This window comes from Pezoporus wallicus, unplaced genomic scaffold (assembly GCF_028554395.1).
Source record: "Pezoporus wallicus isolate ANWC-B61680 ecotype Strahan unplaced genomic scaffold, APGP_CSIRO_Pwel_v1 scaffold_7392, whole genome shotgun sequence".
Taxonomy (NCBI): domain Eukaryota; kingdom Metazoa; phylum Chordata; class Aves; order Psittaciformes; family Psittacidae; genus Pezoporus; species Pezoporus wallicus.
In genome coordinates, this window is record NW_026639923.1 from 3,562,865 (window position 1) to 3,585,216 (window position 22,352).

The following is a 22,352-nucleotide window of genomic DNA, read 5'->3' on the forward strand; positions in this document are numbered from 1 at the left end:
CCATACGGGTAGAAGAGAGATGCCATACTCTGTACCAGTAACCTCCTCAGCCTCCTTGAGGGGACTTAATCAGGCTCCTAACTGTGCTCAGGTGGGCTCTGACAAATTCAGGCCCAGCTGCCTAAAGTCCTCCATTTGCAAAGGTATTTTGTTCTGAGACTGCCGTTTAGCTGGTCACTGTGTTCTGCCAGCCTCAAGGAGAGCAGTTGGTGGCAGCTGTGCAGGGTCAGGACCTCATAGAAATTGTTTTCTACACCTAAATTAGGTGTCTGGACACTTTTGTGCTTCAGAGGTATGCTGCAAACTGAGTGGTGGTGGAGGCTGTGAAGTGTGATGGTGCATAAGGTAAGAGAGCTAATGCAGGTATATTCGGATGTATTTTGTTGCAGACTCTGCGTGTTGCTAAGGATGAACTGAGGAACAAAAAAAGCAATGATTTTTTTAAATTACTTCTGTGGAAATCACAGTGCATTTCTTGGTTTGGTCCTGCGCTTCTGAGGTTTTGTGTTGTGATGCTGAGTCCCTTGTCCTGCCTTGTGAGACAGAGCCATGGCTGTGCTTACAGACTTGTTGATGCAGTATGACCCACAGGGCTTAATTTTGAAGAGCCTTTATTGATTTGTTAGTTAGGAGAGAAGTGATAAGCTGTCCTTCTTACCAGCTGAGATCTCTCTGGCTCCCTCAGCACAGCATCTGGGCAGTCGTGTCCTCTGCAGAAAGGCAGAAGTCGAATGTCTTCTTGGAGAAGTCTCAGGGTTCCCAGGCCAAAGCTCCTCTGCTCTTTTCAACAGGCAGTGAAAGCAAAATGTGAGCTCCTTAAGACTGGGATTTCCTTTGTTACTTGTCCAGGACTGGGCACAGACCTCGGTATGCACTGGGGGCCCGATGCATCACTTAAATAACCAAGAGATCAGGGGCTGCAAGACTGATCCAGAGGTCAGCAATGATGCCTAATGGTCTGCTCAGCTGTATCTACACTGCTGTTTCTGTTATCTGTCCTCAGAAACATCCTCCAGCAGAGGCATTGCTTGTCCCCTTGGCCAGGGACATGACCCCCCAATCCCAGGTGCAGGGAGCACTGAGCCAACCTCAGCAGCTTTTCAATATCAGCATCTGCTTCACTGGAGTGAAGTGTCTGGTGGAAATGCAGCCCTTATGGTGTATTTATGGTGTGGTGCCAAAGAGAAAAAAGTCTGAGTTAAAGCAAAAGATTTTGTTATTGTTGGTTTTTTGCTTTTTTTTTTTTTTTTTATTTTTCTTTCAGACAAAAACTGTTTGAGGCAAATTTGTGAAACAGTTTCACACAAGAGAACTGGTCAAAACTTGGAAGAGAAAACAAAGTATTTGAGTCCTTTTATTTCCAGTCCAAAACACACCATTTTTTTTAATTGTGTCCATGATATTTATTTTTTTTCCAGAGGGTCAAAAACCAAAAAGTGTTCCAGCTTGGGGCTGAACAAGGAATCTCTGATTAGCCCCAAAGGATGTGTTGTGCTGCTCAGGATTTCATTTTCTTGAGGCCAGCAAGGCAATAATTTGGCATTAATCAAAACAAAAGAAAAAAGCTTTCAATTCTTTGATCATTTGTGGTCTGATATATCCCCTCTGCTCTCCTACCAGTTTGGTCTGTTGCACTGTGGGACCTCCACGTTTTCAGGGCTTGTGCCTCCAAGGCTACAACTGCTCTAGGAATAGGGAAGCCAGCATTTCCAGATGCCTGAGGCAGTGGCTCAGTGCTGTCTGACCCTGATACCCAATTTGTTCTGACCATAGTTCCTCCATCACCCAGCATGAAGGAATCTCACCCACTAATACAATAGAAACATTTCTCTTTTCATCTCTGTAGGATGTAGTAACTTTATATATTAATAAAAAAGTATTTCTGAGAAGGAATTTGATCCATTGTTATTTGAAATAGTAGTAGCAATATTAATAATGATGAAAACAAATATTAATAATCAGATAAAGGCCAGTGCTAGGGGCAGGAAAAATTACTGCAACTGCTGAGAACAGCAAAGTAGCTGTGACCCAGCTGGCTTCTGCCCTGGTTAGCAGATGCCTGCTTTGCCTGTGGAAGCTCTGGGAAGCCAACACTGCTGGGGCTGCTACTTCAGAGGGAAAGATGAAAGGCTGAGGAGCACCAGTGGCTGTGAAACCTCCTAGCCCTCTTGCCTAAGGGAAGTAAGAAACTGTTTTGTCTACTTGGCCGTGAAGCCTTGAGCTGCTTCCACTTATGCAGTGTTTTGCACTGGGGATGTTTAAAGACTCGCATGATAATCGTCAGACATGAGAACAGTAAAACAGAGCATCCCTCATATGCAATTTGTAAATATATCTTTTTTTAATCTTTCACTTTAACATAGGTAGTCATGTAAAAGAAGGGTTAACTGGCTGACCCAAATGAATCCACCAGGCCAGTGGCAAAGCTGACTGTGACATTAGTCTTCATTTATAGAGCCATGAGAGCACCTATGAGTCAGTAACATTGTACATATTCTCATCTTACAGATAAGATACAGGACATCCAAAGTTTTTCTTTATTTGTATAGCAAATTAGAGGTATAACTTATTTTTGGGTGGCATTTTCAGCATGGGGGAAGAGCTCATTTATCATCATCCAAATATTAGTGTGCTCAGTGAAGAAGTAACTGGTCAATACTCAAAGACCTCTGTGTGTAACCTAGAGCATGAGTGAAGAATGTTGTCATGCTACATGGTGGGGTGGAAGGGGAAGGGAGTTGTGCAATTAAGAGCAGTGTGTGATGTATAAGGGACTTTTCAGTGGTTGTTTTCTTGTTTGTGTTTTTTCCTTTGGACATAGCAAAATCTCAATAGATGTCAGGCATGGGCAAGGCGAACAGCTGATCTCTATTTGAATTTTGGGTGTAGCTCTATATTTGCAGGGGAACACAAGTGCAGAAAGCTCCTGGGAGCTCAGCTGGACTATTTCACTCAGCTGGATAGACTTAACAAGATCAAATCCATGTGAACAGGATGAGAAATCACAGCCTTAAACTGCCTCTCAGGAAATCTTGGTTAAACATTAGGAAAAGCTTTAACAGTGAGAACCGTTAAATATTAATAGAAATTGTCATGGGAGGCTGTGCACCTAATGTCATGAAGGTTATTAACAGCAGGTTAGAAAAACATCTGTCGGGAATGTTGTAGGCAGAGTTGGTCCTGAGTTGGGGAAGAAATATGAATCACATGGCCTTGCAAGTTCCCTTTCAGCCCAACTTCCTATGTTGTTGCAATGTTGCATAGTAGTGGTTGGCAGATAAATTATAATGTATAACATAAATAGAGGGTTCAGACGGGAGATGTTCATGAGCAAATAAATCTCAGAATTATTAAACAGGCAAGCAAGAGGAGCATCCTTTTTTTTATTTTTTTATTTTTTTTTAATAAAGGCAATACATTTTCAAGGTGGGGAAATAGGGAGACAAAAATAGGCCCCAAAGAAGATGCATCAACTTGAAGATGTTCCTTGTTAAATTAAGGAATCTAAAATGAATGAAAAGTTCCTATCTTTAGGGAGAAAAGAGAGGCAAAGGGGAAGGGAAAGCACAGTTATCATTAGAACAAAACCTTAAAAGAGGAAAAGATCCTAAATAAATTAAATTATACATCTAATGAACACAAACAGACATCTACTTTCAAAAGAGATTTAACCCAATTCTTCAAAGAAAACCCAGCAGTAATTACTAAGTGCTTTTATCTCCTCTGGATTAGAGTATCCAATAAAGCTGGATTCCTAGAGGTGATGTTCCTTCTCTCCAAATTATAAATCTTAGAAGATGTTGTGTAAGCCTTTTTCTGCTTTGGCCCAATAGGATACCCCTGATGTCTGACTGCTTGTGCTGTTCTTATTTTGCTTATCAGCAAATCAACTGTGACCAGACCCCAAATGTAAAGATGAGAAAAAGAACATGAGGAAACTGGGACTTCACCTTACATGTTCCTATGAGTTACAAATCAGCCCCCCCCATCCTGCTGGTCTCCAAGTGCTTTGAGACAATAGTAGTGGTGTTGTAATCCCTTCAGGAGAGTGACCTGGGATTGTAATGTGGGCAGGAAGTATAATAAGCAATAAAACTACTTTTCTGTCTCTGCTGGGGTGCATGTGCCCTGGCCACACAGAGTGAAACCAGTCCCTCGCTTGTAAAGTGCACGTTGTGCAGCAGCCATGATGGGGAAAACCACGTGGCTGCAGAGTACAGATCTTTATTTCAGGTAACTTTAAATCCCGAGTACAGAGCTCTTGGGCAGAGCAGGATGCAGATCCCTGTTGTAACCCCAAGGCCTGGGGAAAGCCTTTATTTGCCTTTTGTGGGAAGTTTCACACTAGGGCTAATGCGCCAATGACTTCAGCCTGCCACTCGGGAGCTGTTTTTATGATATGAATAAATATGCCATAAACCTGTAATGGAAAACTGAGCACATCTTGTGCTCTCATGCACTCACGCAACAAGTATTTCAATGTGTATTTGATTCTTCTTTATGCCTTTGGGTTTTCTACAGCATCTCCTGACTCTGTAAGTGAAATGGGAGGCTGGTGGTCTAGGAGAGATTTGCCTGTGGGGTGAGATCATGGCACGGGGTGGGATCATGGTACATGGTGCTGCCTTTTTGCCATGTAGCAATAGGCAGTGAGGGTTGGAAAGCCCAGCTGGGGCAAAGCATTTGCAGCCTGCTGCTCTTTGAGGGGAAAAGTAGAAAACAAAAATTACTCATCACTCGAAATACAGGTCAGGGTGAAAAAATACAACTCGGAAAAACTGAAGACCAGTTCACGTGCTGCTGCCTTTGCGTTTTCAGCCAGTAGACATTGTACTGGTAGCTCAGTCTGCTCACTGAGCTGAGTGGATGTTGAGCACCCAGATAAAGAGTGGCAAACATTGCCAGAAATTTTCTCCAGCCAATTCCTTCAATCCAGACATGCTCATCACTCTTCTATGGGTTTAGACATACCCAGTGGGTAGCTTCTTTTTCTTCAGTTCCTGTGTTTTGAAAGACTAAGTCTGTCTGTTTCAGCAGAGTTGCCCAGGCTCTGAGCTGTCAGCAAGGTTCATATTGGTAGCATTAATCATCTGGTAGTTGCTGTTCTTTCATTTCCTTTTGCTAACTTGTGTTCTCAGCTGCCTTTCTCTGCTTTAAAGGCAGAGGGCTCTCTGACTGACCTGTATGAGCAGGAAGAATAAGAGGCAGCCTTAGGCAGAGCGTGGGAAGGGAGACCTGCCCCTGCTGCCAGCGGTCCTGCTGGTCCCATTGGGGTTTTAGTTACACTTGAGATGTGGAGCAGCTCCAGCCATCACTAACCCCTCACAGAGTTTGGGTGTCTCTGTAGCAGACAGTCTAGCCGGTGGTGGGATGCTGCTTCTGAGCTGAAAACTTGTCACCTGCCCAAATTTACAGCCATGTAACCCCACTGCTGTTCTGTGGGGTTCCAGCCTACCCTCCACCAGCCCAGTAGCTCAGTTACTGACTGCAAAGCCAAATACCCTCACCTTCCCAGTTTTTTAACTCGCATAAATACATCATATATAAGTTAGGGTTTGGTTTATGTTTTCATTTTTCCAGATGCATACCTGAGCAAGAAGGTACGTTTGTTTGTTCACTGCAGTTATCACAGAAGACATACGGTTCTGTGATCCTTGTTGCACATCTTTCTGTTTCTGTATTTCTACTTCTAGTATCTTTCCCCTCATTATTGAGATAAATTCTTCAGATTATATGGGCTGAAGTTATCTTGGGAAAACTTATTATTATTCTTGAGATAAGTTCCTGTCATTAGTAACTGGGGTGGTTATTAGGAATAGAGTCATTGAATATTTATACAGTGTTGGGTGTGCACAGTACCTTCCAAACAGTTCCAAACAGCAACAAACTATTGCTGTTATTTTATTGAGGAAAAAAATCATGAAGTCAGCAGCTATGATCACTGCCTGCTCTTTCAGGGTGAAATAAAGTTTGTTTAAACCAATATCCTCTTCCAAACTAAACCAAAGCATCATGCCACTTTCCAAGCCACAGGCACATGTAAGGCAATATAGGCTGTCCTGGAAGCACACTTAATCCCATGGTTTTTGAAAAGTATAAAGGAGTAAGAATGAATGAGTGAGAAAACATCACGGGAGGAGCAGGTTGGAGCTCAGTGCTGAGCCTGGACATGCAATGGGAACGTGCCTGCACATTTTTTCCTTTCCAAGTCAAAACGTGTAGCAGAACCAGCAGTAAATAATTAATTTCTTCCTATGCTTTCAACTCCATAGCCAAAGCAGTGGGAGTCACCGCATGGCCGTGTATGAAGGCTGTCTTAATGAAGCGAAGGGTTGTCTGCATTGGAAATACAGAAACATGTCACAGCCCAGATGCACCCAGGCACAAGAGGCAGAGCCGGAAGCCCTGGGTCACCAACCCACCGTTGGGCTGCTAGCACTGCTCCTTTCTCTCCTTCTCTCTCTTCAGGATGTACGTCCCTGTGATGCTGTGTCAGAGGTGACAGCCACCTGAGGAAAGGTGGGTGGTGATGTCCCAGTGACAAGCTGAGCAGCAAAATCAGAAGCAAGATTTAAAATGCCCGTCTGTTCTCTACAGCACGAGTACAACTAATGCTCTCTGCTTATTGCAGGTATGTGTCTAAAGTAGGGCAGCATCCAGCTAGAGGAGCCCATATCCTTAAAAGCTATGTTCTCCCCTGTGACAAACTGTTGAGCTTGATATAGCCTTTGATAGGGCTCGTTCCCTGCCATGGGTAATGTGTGGAGGCAGCCAGGACAGCCAGTGTTTGGTTTTGCAATTACAGTGTCTGGCATGGAGTGGTTGTCTCAAGTGGCTGGGATATTTTTTTTTCATTTATTTATTTATATTTCTATTTTTATGTAAGCAATGTGGTAGCTCTCCCATGTATTTATCAGCGTAGTGCCAAAGTGGCACTATTTTTGCAACAAGAAAACTAGGTCTCATTTAACTTTGTTTGCAAGGTAAAACTGGGAAATAAAACTGTAACAGACTGAAAGCCATGAAGGTGAAGGCAGATTGTTGAGGTTTAGGGGTCAGATGCGTCTCCTGTAGCTACTTTAACTGCATGTCAAAAAAGTAGAAAGCCTAAAAATACATTCCTAAAAGTCTTATTCCTGGACCAGCTTCAGAGAAGCAGGACTTTAACCCAGCAAGAGGAAGTTCCACATTACTGACCTGCATCAGGAGCTCCCTTGTCCTAAGGCCACAGCTGGTCTCAGAAACACAGACCAACAGGGTTAAGCCTTCCCAAGACCAGTGTTTCTCTCAAACAACCTGAACTCCTCACAAGTGGTCAGCAGTCCTCGGCAATGAGATGCTGAGCAGTCAGACCACACGCTGCCTCTCTCTGCCATGTCCTTGCACTTATTATATCCTCTGCAGAAGGCAGCGTTTCTGGCTCTGCTGCAGCATTAGATAATGCTCAGTGGCTGCTGTTGCTGCTTTCCCATAATTACCAGAAACATTGCTTTAAGAAGTTACAACTTCCTGGAATGATGTGAAAAATGAACCGTTTAGAACACCAGTGAGTAATAGGTAATTGCAGGCTGAGGCATCTTTAATCACTTTCAACCTTAAGTACATTTTTGAAGAGTGTAGCTCATTATTACCTTGCAGATCTTGATGGAGTTGTACATTTCTGGTAGCTGTGGGCTTTTGTATGGCCATAGAAGAGTCATGGATAGGTTTGTGTGTGGAGGGACTATAGTACTGCAGCACCTACTGTTTCAGGTCCCCTAAAACCCTGGTCCTGTGACATCTGATCCCTAAGGCATATAAATGTGGAATGAGGAAAAAGTGTGAGCCAGGACAGGCTGTGTAGGCTCAGAATTATGGATGTTAGCCAGCAGAAAAGATTACACATCAGCTCCATTGCTGCCCAGAGAAAGGTGCTGCACTACTTCTGGCACCTCCAGCCAAAAGCCCACTAAGCCCTGTTGTGACTGAGCTCTGCATTTCCTGCAGTACAATTTCTGATCTATAAAATTAAGGTAAGAAGATCATCTTATGTACACAGGTAAGTGCATTGATACAAGTTCCTCAGCCCTCTCTTTCAAGTGGTGCATATGTAGACATTATATAGATAAAGAGTAAAATGAATGTTTTCTTTTTAATTAATATGTCTGTTTTCCAAGCTTGGGCACTCTCTGTCCCTGCACAATATGGAATCTAGGAGTAACCAGGATTAGTGACCGAGTTTCCTTTGCAGATGTTTCCCAGGCCCCCAGAGTAATGCCATTCCCATGCTTGTCCCAGTCTTGTCCCATCTGCTGGCTGCTCTTTCTTCCCCAGTATGACCATTGAACAGCATGTTCTCAGCTATAGCAATGCTTCTGCCTGTAACTTCGCAAGCAAAGAAACCACACCACCTGGCTGTGGTGAAGAGATGAAGCCATGCTCCAGCCACAGGCAAATACCATCATCCTTCATTGCATCTTCCTGAGAGGTATGTGTCAAGCAGCAGAGCATGCACAATCTGTATGCTGCACCCCAACTCACTGGCCTAACACCTCTGATGCTGTTCTATAATTCCCATTCCTACCATCCGTCTGCAAATGCCCTGAATTCATTACCAGCATTTTGATGAAAACTGGTTTTCTCCCACTTAAAGTATTTCCAAATACATTTTCCCACTGCATTGCTCCAGACATCTCCTGCCAGCAAATGGAGTTCTCTTTCCCCTCCTCTTGGGGTAGTGAAAGCCTGAACAGAAAGGACCTCTGCTGATAGCACGCTTCCCTGTGTATCACTACCTCACTGAGCATCTGAACCCCATGTGCTGTTTCACAGTCACATTTTGGGGTAGCAAAGGGATGGACAGCATCCCAAGAGTTTGAGGATTTATATGTTTTTAATTTGGATTTATATTGCTGGAGCAGGGAAGGGCAGTGTTTAAAAGACTCCCTGCACCATCAGGAACCTGGCCACGTCTATGACTGGCGTTTGCACTGCTAATGAGACCATTTCTATTGTAATGAACTCATTACAATTTTTATTGCTATTGTATTTTGCATGTTTCACAAATCATGCAGGGAGCTGCTTTTTATTTCCACTTTCTCTGTCTACCTTGGAAACTCTCAGGGCAATCCCAATGTCTGCATAAAACAGATGAATGAATTAACTCCTGTGGAGAGACTGAGGAGGGGTGGCTGCTCTTAACTGGTCATAGGGGGCAAAAGAGAGAAAGGGGAGGATTGAGTTGTGCCTGGAAACTGATAAAGTAAGGAGTTCTCGTGCTGCTCTGAAACCCAGTGACATTTTTATAAATGTATCTATCTCTTATTCAGGAATGTTTGCACCAAATTGGTCTGTTCCTAAGAGGGTGCTTGGCCTATATATTATGCTCTTTGTCAACAGTGTCTTCCAAATATTGATTTGGATCAGACTTTGTTTCTCTGCCATTTTGCAGTATTTTGCTTTAATGAGCCTTGGATATGATAAGGCAAAGTTCTGGTTGCGCAGCAGTGTTTAAGTTCCCAGAGTCGCTCAGCTAGGCTGATTCATGGCCCTTGAGCTACTCCTTTCCCTTTTTGTGCTCCAAATGTATGTGCAGTGGGGCAGTCCTCAGAGACAGCTCTTGCTGGCTTCCAGTGATCCTGTTGGCTTGCATTGCTTTGGCTTCAGCTCCTTACCATTACCTATTCCAGTTGGCTTCTCAGCAGCCACTGCATCAGCTTTAACTCTTAGTGAATAGCCAATATCCTGGAAATAATCCTCTGCTAACTTCAAGCCACTTAGCTTCAATAGTGCTCCATGAGATGCATCTGAGAGAAGGAATCAAAATGGGTAACTCCACAAGGACCCTGTGGAAACTTCCAGAAGCCTCTGGAGTGCAAATCACTGTGAATCAGCTGCTGGAAAATGATATTGCTAGACCGTATTACTGGCACTGATAGGTGTCACTGTACCAGTTTCTGATGGAGCAGAGAAGACATTAGGATGCATAGTTATGGTGGTGGTTGAGCCTTGCTCTGAGCTTGGGCTGAAGACTGCAATTCCATTGATCTGGTTAAGAGAGGGTGTACCTGAGGGTGTAACCTGGGATGTTAATGTGGGTGTTTCTGTTCTAGAAAAGCATGCTTTATCCTCGGCAGAGGGAAGACATATCCAATGTGGACATGGCTACCTGCCACACTGGATTCTTCATCAAAATAACAAATCTTTGTCCAGACCCATTTCTTTTCCTTGCCTACACAATTCGGATATTTTCAGCTAAGTCTTTTGCAAAGTCCAGGGATTGCTTAAGAAAATTAATTGCCGTGAAAGAACACAAACTACAAAAATGTAGGTGTGTACATCTGCTTGGTGTTGGAGCTACTAAGCAGTGTTTTGAATCTCAGGTTTGTTATTTTGTTAGTTTGAAGTTGTAACTCTTTGACAAGCTCCTTCTGTCTCACTTATTTCCTCTGCTGAGACATCATCACTCTTTCAAGCCCAGGGTTAAGGCTAGCCTGTTTAATACTCTGTAGACTTTGATGGCATCTGGCAGTAGTACTGCCAGCTGTTGCAGAGAACATAAAGAAGCAAGCAAGAAATCAGATTAAAATAAATAAATAAATAAACCCAGGTGACTGTGTTGTTCAAAGACACAGTCCTCACAAATTCATATTGAAGGGAAATTTAGATGCAAAACTTCCATGCCTTTCAGCTGAACCTTCTGCTACCTTGCTTAGATAGCTCACCAAGGGCACAGGAGACAGAAATAATAGATAGATGTAGAGACACAGTACATACTGCTTCTCCTTCAGGATTTCAGTAATTATTTAAAGTGAACCTAAAGCCCTTTCACCACCCCCACCCCCCCCCAGCATCTTAGAAATGTCTCTGTGTTGTTGTTCTTTTATGAGCTTTGTGTTGTGCTGATATTTTATGTTTAATAATGTGTGGAGTGAAATAGGAGAATTAGCAAGAGTTTTGCTTCTGGCAAGATTATCCACGCTACCCACCTCTGGCTGGCTGTAACAAGTGTCTTTTCTGCAGATGTCTGTGGGTGCTTTGGGGTTTGTGACAAGCTGCTGTGGGATTTGACTCCTGCTGCACAAACCAGCAGGAGTCAGCTGAAGTTGGTGCCTTCCTTAGGAACTTGTGAGAAGGGGAAAGAAACAGAGTGGAGCAAACTGTCACCCTTTAAACTGGTTGTGTACAACCAAAATCTCAAGGGAATTCCTCCAGAATAATGCAAATAGCCACTCATCAGTCTCTCCTTGGTGGAGCTGCTACAGGCTTCAAAAAGGAGCTTTTTCCTTCCACCTACTTTAATTCCACCTTCTCTCCATGAGTGTAATGCCACTTGATGGGGTCCCCTCAACTCATTAGTACTTTTGCAAGCAAGTAAGTGTTGGATACCAAGATCACTGTAAAATACACATATAATTTATCTCTTGCTGCAGGTTAATAAAGGCTGCAATAGAAAAAATGCAAAGAAGAAACTTATCCAGGCTGTTTCTAGGGCGTGTTTTTGGTTTTTCCAGGGACTGGCAAGTTTTCATATGTAGCTGCTGTACTGAGAACCTCAGTGTCTGATCCCAGCTGGAATCTAGAAGGATGAGGTAAAATGTTGGGCATATCTTTTGCAAAATGTAAGAGGGTTTTGGTAAAGGGAATATCAAAGCAGGTTATAAGGATGGAAAAACCCTCATATTAGCACATGCTGGTTGAATCTTCCTTTTCAGAATTTCTTTGTATATTTATTGTAGCTATTACCAAAACTCCCTCAGTTATCCAGTCCCTGGGGTTCAATAGATCTTGCATTGCAACTTACCTGAAATGCTTGTATCCCACAGGGCACAGGGGTGATGTAGGGGATGACAGTGACAGGGTGGCCAGCGTATAAAATAGTCAAGAATTCCAATAATTTGATGACAGTTTAACTTCATTTTTAGGATGGGATGGACAGGTGATAATTGAGCAGTGCTGTGTCCAGTTAAACAATGATGAAGACGCTGACAAACTGATATCATTGCTGACTGAAGACGATGTTCTGGTCCTGTATGGCGTTTCCGACATGCAGTGATCCAAGTGTCATCTTGTGCTCATTTTTTTTTTTATGGCTCATTTCTCTCTTTTCTGGTTCTTTTGCCTCTCTGCTCATGACAGAAGGAGGATAAAATGTCACCCCAGGTTACTTCTGTAATAGTTCCTATTGTGCTTTTCCTTTTCCTTTAAAAGAATTAAAGTGTTTAATAAATAGAACTAAGATATTACTCAGTAACTTCAGAAAGAGAAAGCTCCAAAACCAGGCTAAGCACCAATATCTGTGAGTGCCAGTGGGCCCTGATTCTAAACACTCCTACTGAAGGTGAGGGTGAAGATCAAGTCAAAAGAGGCTGACTGGAGCAACCATAGTTTTGCAAGGTCAGCGGCCCCTGTATTTTTGCAGTTTGTTTTCTTTCTTGTCCTTGCAAGTGGGGGAATGTTGTGCTTTCTCTATACCTCTGAATTACAGTCGAGAGTCAGCTGTGCTATCAGTTTGAATTTGGGGCAGTAGAAAATTACTGTGCATTAATGCTTATTGGACTTGACCTGATGACCCATTATCTTGCAGAAGATGGCTTACAGCTTTCATTTGTGACCCGGACTGGGCTAATTATTGCAATTCCAAGAGAAGCAGTAGTGTAGTTAGGGTCCTAGTTTTTATAGGTCCTCAGCAATGAAGAGGTACCGCAGTGCAGCATTTCCCTGGATTACTCTGCCACCCCTGTTGAACCAGAACATCAAAGGTACAAATCTTCTGCAAACTTTTGGCCTCATTTCAGCCAGTTTATGTGATATCTGAAGTACATTCAGCAGCAAATTGCACTGGAAGCTGTTCTTTTGGATTTTCTATTTATGCAATGCAAGTTGATGTGAATTTGAATTCAGATCAGTGATCTTGTCAGAGTTGCCATAGGTAACTATACGCAGACCTAGAATGTCTTCCTCTAGATCATATCTATGGATGGTCTGCACACAAAACTGAAGTTTAAATCCCACAGGTAAGTTTTGGGGTTTTTTTTTTATACATGGTCCTATGCTTATGGATTCTCCATTTTGCATGCTTAATTCAGCAATCAAAATCAAACGTGCCTTGAGCTCCCCCAGATAAAACCACCTCTCCAAATTGACTCATACTGTGATATTAAGTCACACTGGTGAATTTCCTAGCTAGCCAACTGTGCTGTTTAATTAGGGTGCCTTTCCAAATCACCTTCAATAACATTGTTGTAACATATGGGCTGAGATTTAGCCATACGGTCCAAACACAGATACAAAGCACAGCACTAATTGTCTGAACACACAGAGAGCTGCAGCACACAGGCTGTGTGTTCAGATAGGCAGAGATGGGAAGACAAGTCCTGCTTTGTAGGAACAGTGTATTTATTTATATTTTTTTATATAATTTACAAGTTCATGATGAAATAGAATAAAATGAATAGAAAGAGATGTTCAGAGCTTCAAATCCACCTGCATTGCTCACTAATCTACTTGACTTGGGCTATCCTAGGAACTGTAGTGCTGCCTTTGAACTAAGCTCCAAAGTGCTGAAGGAAGGATGGACACACAGCAAAGGCTTTACTTTGGGTGGGCCATTTCTAAAATGCAGTTTCTTTCTACTTAAAAGTTTCAACTGAATCAGTGCTGCCAGGTTGCAAAGAATTATTGCCTTTTCCTGTATTCATGGCAGACCAAATCCTACAACCCTCTGAAAGCACAGGCTGCACTTGTAAATACACCTTAAAAGTGGACAGTTTATTCAACAAGGAATAAATAAGCCTCAAGCAGAACATTTTGTTTCCTTCTTCATGCAAAGGCAACCATTTATTTTCTTCCACTATGTAAGGCCAAGGGACTGCACTCCAGTCAGTCAATCTGATAGCATAACATAGCGAACAGGTAGCACTGGCAAAAGAGAAGAAGCTGCTACTTCAGATAAATTAATGATAGTTTTATAAAGAAGATGGAGCTGTATGAAGCACTAAGGTACATAGATCAAAAAAATACATTAATCTGAGTATGTACCAGTCTAGTTTCAGGGATGATTTGTGTGCCATACACAATCAGCTCTGAGGTTAAGAAAAACAGGTTAGTTATATGGGTTGTGGTTATCCAAGAAGTTGGAGGGTGTTTCTGTGAGACTGTCAGTAAATTCCTGGGAAAACCTATTCCTAATTTATTAATTCAAAGTAGTATCCATGGCAAGGACCATTTATTCTTCAGTATTTCCAGAGCTCCCTGGCAATGATGTTAATAACAAATACTTCTTTAACATTACTTATTTTTTACTAAAAGGCAACACAAACTGCTCGTCCCCAGACAGGAAGAGTTAATCAGAATTTTAACATCAAAAAGTTAATGTTATCATCTCAGAGTTGCTTATTAGACTCCTTCACTTTAAACTTGTATTGGAAAGGGATACTGGATGCTTGCCATACTTCTCAGAATCAGACCCTGAGTAAAAATCTTGAATTGTGCATGCAACATTTGCTTTGGAAATCCCTGTGTATTCATCAGAGATTTTTCCCTGATTTAATATTGATGTTCTTAAATGGATTAAGCTGAAGACAGTAAAGACATCCCAATTCAAATTCTTCAAGTAACTCCCTCTCTTTGTTTTCCCTTTGCTATTAAACACAGATACAAATAGGATAGGGACAAAGAAAGAAATTCAAGGTGGAAATTTTGGCCTTTCAAGGAAGATTAAGTTTTGGTTGCCTGCTAACTGTCCCACATTCAAAGGACTGTGGGAACCACCAAGTTTTGGGGGCTGAAAATCTCAAATCCCCTTTTAGTAGGAAAATAGCACCACGTTCAGACCCCCTTTGCATGGGAAGTTTGCTCTAGCCTTCAGTCTCCTGGGACAGGTAAGCAAATGATTTTGCATGTGGCCCTGAGAAACAGAAAGCCCAGCAGGAAAAGAGACATCAGGGATTCCCTCCTGTTGAGGTAAAAATTGATCTTTTGTACAGTTTTGGGTCGTGGGAACCCTCTTTTCCTCTCCATATTGCCCTGGAATGGAGAAACCAGAATTTTCCTACTCTTTTCTTAGGTAGTTTTTCAGATAAACAGTCTGTCTTTCTCCCCTTTGCAATCCCATTGGTGAGTTTCATTTGGCTAAGCAGGAGTTCAGGGTATAGCATGGGGCTCAGAGGGAGGAAAAGTGGGAGAAATCCTTCCAGGAAAAAGAAAGCAAGCAATAGGATTTCATCCAAGGAGTTCCCTGAATCCAGAAAGAGTATGGTGATTTCAGTTCACCAACAGCTCAACTGAAGGACATCAATATTAATTATTTTTTCCCAGAAAAAACTTTATGCCAATACTAGTGAATGTGAAGGTAGGATATAATGGATATTTTGATCAGCTAGTTACTTGTGATTCAATCCCAGGTCTTTCAAAAGTAACTAATGTGGAGTGCACAAGAAACCTTATTTGTTTCCTGCCATGTCACACTCTGGGCAAGATTTTCCTGCTTCAGTTCCTTGGCCATGGGAAGCCTGCAGTTGTCAACAGATGGGGGTCTTAACTTCCCATTTCAGTCACTTCATTACCCTCCACCTGCCTTTCCAATCCATGCAAGCCAAGAAAGCCTTCCTGAATGTGACTAACATTTAAAACATAGCTGGATGTTTCACAAGATGTTTAGCTGTGAGCAGGATTTCGATTCAATTAACAACAGCCCCCCTCCCACTGAGTTGTTTCCACTACCTAATTCAAATTTTAACCCTGTAATTCTGATGCTGTGAATTTTCTGACTCATTTTAGTTTGGTGGTTTTTTTTGTGGTAATATATTCAAAAAAAATAGAACTAATCTATAGATCCAAACTGGGATTACTGAAAAGGTCACGCACCCTCCCCTCAACTCTGCTCATCCTCACAGTATCTCATTTCTTTTCAACAGCAGCAAAGCCTGAATTTTCATGTTATTTGTTATATTTAGGGCAGATGACCTACCCAGCCAGAATCAGGGATTAGGAATTAATTTTCTAAGGCACTATGCAAAAACATAACTAAAATCTGACCCTGCCTCAAACTCTTTATGTCCACTTGTGTGTAATTGCAATATCAAGACTAGAATGTGGAGAGAAGAAAATACAGTTGATGCTAGCACACATTTGGGGGTTGTCATGATTTTTTAATGATTCTTCTTTTCTGTGTGAGAGCTTCTGTGCACAGAAACCTTGAAATAGTGGATGGCTCCTTTGCAGATTCTGATATTTTGTACCAAACAAGATTACTCAGGAGTAACAAGAATGACCCCCAGCTGTTGTCTGCTGCTAGAAACCTTTTAAATGGATAAGGACATAGAGCCACTCCATAATTACATGGAGGGAAGACCACATGGCTTAAAGTGACCCGTTAGTAATCAATTACTGCTGTGAAAATGTTCATCCTGGCTCTAGAGTAGGTGTGGGAAAATCAAAAGCATGTGTAAATCAAAAACCTCCAGCATTGTTTCCTATATGGAAAAAACAAAAGTTCACTCAGAAATGAATAGTGTAGCCAGCACATTCTGAAGTCCCTCTGTTTTAAAATACCTACTTTAATTGTATCAATCATTTAATATAATTAAGAATATGAGAGTAATCAATTTTCCTTTCATTGCAGAGCTTTTTGTGTGCATTTGGAACCATTTTTTAGCTGGTTTGCTTCCACAGCTTCAATTTTAAAGGTCGTCTTGTTTTATCAAGATATCATTTTGTGACAGCTTTTTTTAGTATTCTCAGTGGTACTAAGAGCACGCAGCGGCTGATCTTTCTTCAGAAATGGTAAAGGAAGCAAGTGGTGTGTACATATAACCTAAAAATAATGGCTATTCCTTTCGCATTTGAATTTAGCACTAATTGGCTGGTATTTTTCATGTGTGTATTTAGAACACAAGGAACAGCTCTGGCTTTGGGTAGATTTTGTCACTGAGTTTGAGGAAATAAAACAACTCTCTAAACCTCAGAAAAAGAGGACAACTGAATGCCATAAATGCTGCAACAAATGAAATCATGATGTTAAAATTCAATGCTATAGAGTGATAATAGGACGAAACCATTTCTGAGATGTGAAAGAGCCCAGATAGTCCATTGATAGCTGCATACATGAAAAGACACAGAAACAAAATAGAACAATACTCATTTTCTGCATTAGTGGAAACAAATCACCCTTTGAGAAGAGGCAGGCAGCACTTAGTCATGTTCTCGATGGCTGCCCACTTGCTGTTGGAATTGGTGGCTGCAGAGCAGCATGCATTTTGCAGTATTTTAAAAGGATATTGGTGCGAGGTCTTCTGCCTAAGTAGTAACAGATCTCAAGTTTCTCAGCAGTACTTCCAGCTGTGAAACTTATTTTTTTCCTTCTTTAAATTTACCTGCAATAGCGTTGTCCCTGCTTACAGACAATTCTTTCCATCCAATACCAATAAAATTGGCTGCAAGAAGAGCAACGGTGGAAAGAGAATTGAGAAGATGGTGTCCCAGGGCATACTGTTGGTTTGCCTCTTTGAAGGTAAGAGAACAGGTCGGGAGTAAATGCTTTATAGCATTGGAAAAGTTACCAAAGCTATAGTTTGGAGACTTTAGCATAGTTACAGACCCAGGGTTGGACCTAGCTTTTGGGGAAAGAATGGCACGACTGAATAGAGAATGTGGAAATCTTGAATCTGTTCCCAATGCCAGCCAGGGCTCTGTGATTCACAGGGGAAAAACTCAGCCTCTCTGTTTCCCATGCATAAACCACATGAAACTCTTTGGAGTAGGAGTGGCCGCCCATGATTTCTCATTTTGTTTTTCTTAAGGGAGATTGCCCCTTGCTTCAGCTCCTATTATGACAGCAATATGAAATAGTTTGCTTCAGAGCAGTTCACTGACCCAAGTGCTTGTTTTTCCTTGTTCTTAAGACATTTTAAACATTTTACTTCAAAGCATTTCTTTTTTATGAAGCCATTTGTTTAATGCTGCCGTGATTTAAGCCCAGCCAACAACCCAGAACCGTGCAGCCGCTTGCTCACTCTCCACCTTCTTCACTTTTTCCCAAAGGGATGGGGAGGAGAATCGAAAGAATGTAACTCCCATGGGCTGAGATAAGAACAGTCCAGTAACTAAGGTGTAACAAACCACTGCTGCTACCACCAATAATAATAAGTGAAATAACAAGGGAGGAGAATACAACCACACACCACCAGCTGACTGATACCCAGCCTGAGTCGAGCAGGGTGTCTGTCCCCAGTTTATATAGTGGGCATGATGTGCTGTGGTATGGAATACCTCTTTGGCTAGTTTGGGTCAGGTGTCCTGTCTCTGCTTCCTCCTGGCTTCCCCTCCTCCCTGGCAGAGCATGAGACTCAGAAAGTCCTTGATCAGAGTAAACATTACTGAGCAGCAACTAAAAACATCGGTGTTATCAGTGCTGTTCCCAGGCTGAAAGTCAAAAACACAGCCCTGCACCAGCTACTAAGAAGGAGAGAAATGACTGCTGCTGCTGAACCCAGGACAAATGTCTAAGAGCATTTCATATCCTCTGTTTTTTCCCCAAAAAGGCTCTCACTAAGAGTCATGATATAAATATGGTTTGTAAACAAACCATAGGCCTGGATCAATACCCTTCACCTTGCTGCCAGGTAGCATAATAACTGAAAGATGTTCTCATAATTGTAATGAGAACATAAATGTTTCATTTATGCAAGTGAGATGCATTGTTAAGTCATCTGATAAGATGAGCTTTCTGTACTTGTGGCAAAATGTGACTATTCCTAAAGCATCTTACAGTCAGCAGTTTCAGAGGACAGGTTATTTGTGAAATATCCTCCACATTATAATCCAGTGACACATAAATCTGCTGCTCCCTAACTTCCAGCATTGTCCTTTCCAAATCCAAAGTTAAATGGATTCTACTCCAAGAGCTGAATCTTCACCTAAACTGCAGCGCCTGAGAGATTTCCTGTTGCTGAGGAAATTGGTCTCCTCCATATATCTATTGAATAATTTCCCAAGGACCTATCTTCAGTGCATGGTAATACAGTATGTTGCAATGTTGTAGTTCCTGGATAGTCTAATGGACATGAAATCTTATTTTAGCAGAAACCTGGATACTCATAGACTTACTCCCACACAGCAGTAATTTGCTGTACAAATAGTCCCCCTGAAATCGACAGGAAACCATGCGCAGGTATTAGTTAGCGTATTAAAGTATATTCATACCTAATTAGCTTATACCAATGACTTCAGAGTGTTACTTCTTGACTTCTATTGCAATAAAGCTCAGTCTGTTTTCTGGTGGCCAACATATTTTCTTCTGTGTAATGGAAAAATGTGAAAATTCCATTTGGGCATGGTCTTTCCAATACATTTCAGCTCTCCTTCACCCATGTTCATAAAATCCTGCCTGCTCAAAGGATCTTAGTCACTATTACTTAATTTTATAGTTATTCATACTTGCAGTGAACCCTTTGGTGCATGAAACAGCACTCCTGCTCCCCCACAGTGAGCTGTTGGGCCAATTTTTGTCTTGGATCATTTTGGATAAGAGGGAAAAAACAGTAAACCACATATATTACTAAGTGTAACTGTATTCATTTCTCAGACTGTGCTGCCCATTTCCCACTTCCCTAAGCAAACTGAAAGCCAGCAGCAGGCATCATTTCCCCTGCTTGTCCTCTTGCCAGCTTCCTTTTGATCCCCTGTAATTTTTTCTTCCTGAAAGTTCTGCAGATTTATGGATTTGGGGTACACGTTGCTGCTGAACAAGATCAAAATAGACATCTCTGAAAGACACAACTGCAACTTGTCACTAGCTTTCATTTGTGCTAGAGGACGAAAACCAGGGCAGATGGAGTGAAGATCGCTCTTTGCTCTGGGGTTTCCCTTACACTCAGCATGAGAGCTGCTAATGTGAGTGGCTTTTCTTTAACATTGCTATTGTACTGTGCAACACAGTTGTCATGTTCAAATGTTATCACAGTTCTTGCCATACCTGGACAATCCGCTTGTATCAAAGAGGCTTTTTCAACACAGATCTGCAAACAATCTCAAATAGGACCTTTCCCTCACATGTGACAAGTAAGTGCACGGATTGCCTATTGCATGCTAGGACTCACAATTGCCTGGGGTGCAATGCTTCAGGATCACCTTGGCCTATCAAGAAAGGCACTCCCAGACGTTCCACTCTGATAAGCAAGGCCAGGGACCTTGTACAGCAGTCTGACTATTTGTAGATGCACTGCATGGACTCGAAACCCTGTGTATGCTCAGCTGTCACCCAGATAAAATAGCCTGTGATGAATTCCACAGTAAGAGCAGTATAGAGAAGCTGTGTGAACAGGGTGTGGAGGACCAGATCAAATAACTCTAGAGAGCACTTGAAGCAGCCTGTCAAGAAAATGCAGTCATGCACAAGTTTTAGTGAGTGTTCCAGCAGGCTCACTGGCCTCTCTCTTGCTCCTTGTAGCAAGCTATTGTCTCCCATGACAAACTCTCTGCAGGCAAAAGATGCCAAAGCAGGTCAGGTGCCAAAATCAACCCCCAATCCCTCTATTCAGTTTGCCAGATACAGCTGACTAAGGAACTGCATTCCTTTAGTACAAGTCTCTTGCCTCTGGTTTGATTTGATGTAATAGAGGTACTATAGATAAAATAGGTGCAAATAGTACTTCACTTGAATCAAATGGCATGGAGAAGTCAATACGTTAACAATGAAAGCACTTTCAGTCATGTACAGATTCAAAACCACTTAAGGAAACTAAATATAAATCTCCTTCTACTTGCATTGGTACGTGTATTTTACCCTTATTTATTAGGTAAGACTCACACACGTTTGAGCTGTCTCTCTATTATTTATTATGACTTAGTCCCTTTATCATAGCCTCATAGTTCTATGGAAAGAACTCTTATTCAGGAAAAACAGAGCACATTAGGATTTTTGCAGCCCCAGTATGTTGAAACAACAGCAACTCTCACCCCCCACCATACAATGCCACCTAACATTCACAAATGTCAATGAAGGAGTATTACCACCTAATGTATAGCCGATGATACTGTGGTATTTTATGCCAAAAATACATGAGACAGAGATACAGAAATATTTCAAGGAAGATATAAAGAAGCTGGAAAGATAGGATGCAACCTGAATGAATAGTGGCACTGTGGTCTTGCTGAAAGCCTAAACAGAGAGCTTTTTTTGGCTGAGTGCTAGCTCAGGGAGGCTTGGTGTTGTATATAAAAGTACTTTCTCACATTACTTGATTTCTGTGCTAAGAATTAGGATTTTCTGTTACTTTCAGATAAATAGGACTACATCAAAGATACTTGACTCTCTCATCTTTTTTTCTTCTAAGAAAATAACAAAGTTTTGTCTAACCTTTAGGGGAAAAAAGAAGTGATGTTACGGAATACCTCACCATGTCAATTTCCTGTTTTGTTTGATGGGATGACTATGATTTAGAGGATTTCTTTATGAGACCCAATTAAACATAGAATTTATAATATTCATGCAGTTTCTGTGCCAAATATACATAGTGCTGATACAGCAGGGCTCTCAAAATATCAACCACCTGCTTGGAAGGAACAGAATTATGAATACATCTCCTTAAACAATAATTCATCATACTCAGAAGCTTAAAGTTAAGCTGCTCTAGAGCCAACACAGCTGCTTTATCATCTTATTTGGGGGATGCTGCTGACTTACTTACAATGCTGGATAGCATTCTTGCAACTCATGACTAAGACTAAATTCAGGGATTTAGAACCCTAGGAAGCAGCACTGACTTCGGCATGAAGGATCCTGGCTTTCAGAGAGGAATCCAGAGTTGTGAATGCATATCCAAACATCTCATACAATGCACCAAGAAACCGAATCAGTCAGTTCAGGGAACCATTCAAAGTTAATGCATTCACAGTGTCTGTGGAAACCAGGAGAACGTTTGCATACCTCACTGAGGACTGTAGGGAAATACCCTCTCTCCAACATTCCTAGGTCAGCTAGGGTACCAGCTCAAGAGGCAAGAAGATGCATTTTTCCCTAGGGAACACTGGCTGCTCTACTCAGAATAATGAAATTAATTTCAATCTGCATGACTTCCTCATGAGATGACTTTGATCTCACATAATTTGGGTTTACAGTGTGATTTTTTTTTCCCAGACAGGCTAGTGCTATGGAAGTGAGACAGACTGAACGCACTCACAGCTGAGCTTAGACGACCTGCATACAGTCTAGGAACATATGTGTCTAGCAAAAATGAAATCTTGGGACCAGAGTGGGGTTTTGGGGGGATACAAAATAGCACCACAGCATGATAGAGACTTTAAGTCCATTTTCACTGCATGGAAGCAGAATCCTGCTGTGCCCATTCCAGACAGGTGTTACTCTAATTGGT

General features: G+C 41.8%; 1 long non-coding RNA gene across 2 annotated transcripts; it reads left to right on the top strand.

Annotated features, from left to right (window-relative positions):
• Positions 1-225: 225 nt before the first annotated feature.
• LOC130603325 (uncharacterized) lies at positions 226-13,642 on the top strand. 2 transcript variants are annotated; one of them, XR_008973129.1, is made up of 3 exons: positions 226-345; positions 12,661-12,995; positions 13,505-13,642. It is a non-coding gene; the product is annotated as an uncharacterized LOC130603325 (long non-coding RNA). The 2 variants fall into 2 exon arrangements; XR_008973130.1 differs by lacking the exon at positions 226-345 and adding an exon at positions 8,358-8,467.
• The last annotated feature ends 8,710 nt before the right edge of the window (positions 13,643-22,352 follow it).